Below are 3,495 nucleotides of genomic sequence, written 5' to 3'. Positions count from 1 at the left end.
ACATCATTCTCCTAATGATGTGATCTCATTCATCAAATGACAACACATGTCTATGGTTAGGAAACATAACCATCTTTGATTAACGAGCTAGTCATGCAGAGGCATAGTAGGGACTATACGTTTTGTCTATGTATTCACACATGTACTAAGTTTCCGGTTAATACAATTCTAGCATGAATAATAAACATTTATCATGAATTAAGGAAATAAATAATAACTTTATTATTGCCTCTAGGGCATATTTCCTTCAGTCTCCCACTTGCACTAAAGTCAATAATCTAGATTACATAGTAATGATTCTAACACCCATGGAGCTTTGGTGTTGATCATGTTTTGCTCATGGAAGAGGCTTAGTCAACGGATCTGCAACATTCAGATCCATGTGTCTCTTGCAAATCTCTATGTCCCCTTCCGACACTTGATGACAGATGGAATTGAAGCATCTCTTGATGTGCTTGGTTCTCTTGTGAAATATGGATTCCTTTGCCAAGCCAATTGCACTAGTATTGTCACAAAAGATTTTCATTGGACCCGATGCACTAAGTATGACACCTAGATCGGATATGAACTCCTTCATCCAAACTCCTTCATTTGTTGCTTCTGAAGTAGCAATGTACTCCGCTTCACACGTAGATCCCGCCACGACGCTCTGCTTGGAACTGCACCAACTGACAACTCCTCCATTCAATAAAAATATCTATCCAGTTTGTGACTTAGAGTCATCCGGATCAGTGTCAAAGCTTGCATCGACGTAAACATTTACGGCGAGCTCTTTTTCACCTCCATAAATGAGAAACATATCCTTAGTCCTATTCAGGTATTTCAGGATGTTCTTGACCGTTGTCCAGTGCTCCACTCTGGGATTACTTTGGTACCTCCCTGCTATGCTTATAGCAAGACATACATCAGGTCTGGTACACATCATTGCATACATGATAGAGTCTATGTCTGAAGCATAGGGAATGACTTTCATTTTCTCTCTATCTTCTGCGGTGGTCGGGCTTTGAGTCTGACTCAACTTCACACCCTGTAACATAGGCAAGAACCCTTTCTTTGACTGATCCATTTTGAACTTCTTCAAAACTTTATCAAGGTATGTGGTTTGTGAAAGTCCAATTAAGTGTCTTGATCTATCTCTATATATCTTAATGCCAAATATGTAAGCAGCTTCTCCAAGGTCTTTCATAGAAAAACTCTTATTCAGGTATCCCTTTATGCTATCCAGAAATTTTATATCATTTCCAATCAACAATATGTCATCTACATATAAGATTAGAAATTCTACAGAGCTCCCACTCACTTTCTTGTAAATACAGGCTTCTCCAAAAGTCTGTATAAAACCATATGCTTTGATCACACTATCAAAACGTTTATTCCAACTCTGAGAGGCTTGCACCAATCCATAAATGGAACGCTGGAGCTTGCACACTTTGTTAGCACCTTTTGGATCAAGAAAACCTTCCGGTTGCATCATATACAACTCTTATTCCTGAAATCCATTTAGGAATGCAGTTTTGACATCCATTTGCCAAATTTCATAATCATAAAATGCAGCAACTACTAACATGATTCGGACAGACTTAAGCATAGCTACGGGTGAGAAAGTCTCATCGTAGTCAACTCCTTGAACTTGTCGAAAACCTTTCGCAACAAGTCGATCTTTGTAAACAGTAACATTACCGTCAGTGTCGGTCTTCTTCTTGAAGATCCATTTATTTTCTATGGCTTGTTGACCATCGGGCAAGTCCACCAAAGCCCACACTATGTTCTCATACATGGATCCCATCTCAGATTTCATGGCCTCTAGACATTTCGGGGAATCTGGGCTCATCATCTCTTCCTCATAGTTCGTAGGTTCATCATGGTCTAGTAACATCACTTCCAAAATAGGATTACCGTACCACTCTGGTGCGGATCTTACTCTGGAATACCTACGAGGTGTGGTAGTAACATGATCTGAAGCATCATGATCATCATCATTAGTTTCCTCACTAATTGGTGTAGGAATCACTGGAACTGATTTCTATGATGAACTACTTTCCAATAAGGGAGAAGTTACAATTACCTCATCAAGTTCTACTTTCCTCCCACTCACTTCTTTCGAGAGAAACTCCTTCTCTAGAAAGGATCCATTCTTAGCAACAAAGATTTTGCCTTCGGATCTGTGATAGAAGGTGTACCCAACAGTTTCCTTTGGGTATCCTATGAAGACGCACTTCTCCAATTTGGGTTCGAGCTTATCAGGTTGAAGCTTTTTCACACAAGCATCGCAGCCCCAAACTTTAAGAAACGACAACTTCGGTTTCTTGCCAAACCACAGTTCATAAGGCGTCGTCTCAACGGATTTTGATGGTGCCCTATTTAAAGTGAATGCAGCTGTCTCTAAAGCATAACCCCAAAACGATAGCGGTAAATCAGTAAGAGACATCATAGATTGCACCATATCTAATAAAGTACGGTTACGACGTTCGGACACACCATGAGCTGTGGTGTTCCAAGTGGCGTTAATTGTGAAACTATCCAATGTTGTTTCAAATGAAGACCAAACTCGTAACTCAAATATTCTCCTCCACGATCAGATCATAGAAACTTTATTTTCTTGTTATGGTGATTTTCCACTTCACTCTGAAATTCTTTGAACTTTTCAAATGTTTCAGACTTATGCTTCATTAAGTAAATATAACCATATCTTCTCAAATCATCTGTGAAGGTAAGAAAATAACGATACCCACCACGAGAATCATACTCACTGGACCGCATACATCAGTATGTATTATTTCCAACAAGTCAGTAGCTCGTTCCATTGTTCCAGAGAACGGAGTTTTAGTCATCTTGCCCATAAGGCACGGTTCGCAAGCACCAAGTGATTCATAATCAAGTGATTCCAAAAGTCCATGAGCATGGAGTTTCTTCATGCGCTTTACACCGATATGACCCAAACGGCAATGCCACAAATAAGTTGCACTATCATTATTAAACTTCAATCCTTTGGCTTCAACACTATGAATATGTGTATCACTACTATCGAGATTCAACAAAAATAGACCACTCAGCAGGGGTGCATGACCATAAAAGATATTACTCATATAAATAGATCAACCATTATTATCTGATTTAAATGAATAACCGTCTCACATTAAACAAGATCCAGATATAATGTTCATGCTCAACGCTAGCACCAAATAACAATTATTCAGGTCTAAAACTAATCTCGATGCTAGATGTAGAGGTAGCGTGCCGACCGCGATCACATCGACTTTGGAACCATTTCCCACGCGCATCGTCACCTTGTTGTTAGTCAATATTCGCTTAATCCATAGCCCCTATTTCGAGTTGCAAATATGAGCAACAGAACCAGTATCAAATACCCAGGCGCTACTACGAGCATTAGTTAAGTACACATCAATAACATGTATATCAAATATACCTTTCACTTTGCCATCCTTCTTATCCGCCAAATACTTGGGGCAGTTCCTATTCTAGTGACTAGTCCCT

This window comes from Triticum aestivum, chromosome 4B (assembly GCF_018294505.1).
Source record: "Triticum aestivum cultivar Chinese Spring chromosome 4B, IWGSC CS RefSeq v2.1, whole genome shotgun sequence".
In the NCBI taxonomy this organism is placed as follows: Eukaryota; Viridiplantae; Streptophyta; class Magnoliopsida; order Poales; family Poaceae; genus Triticum; species Triticum aestivum.
Note: the sequence above shows the minus strand (reverse complement) of the source record.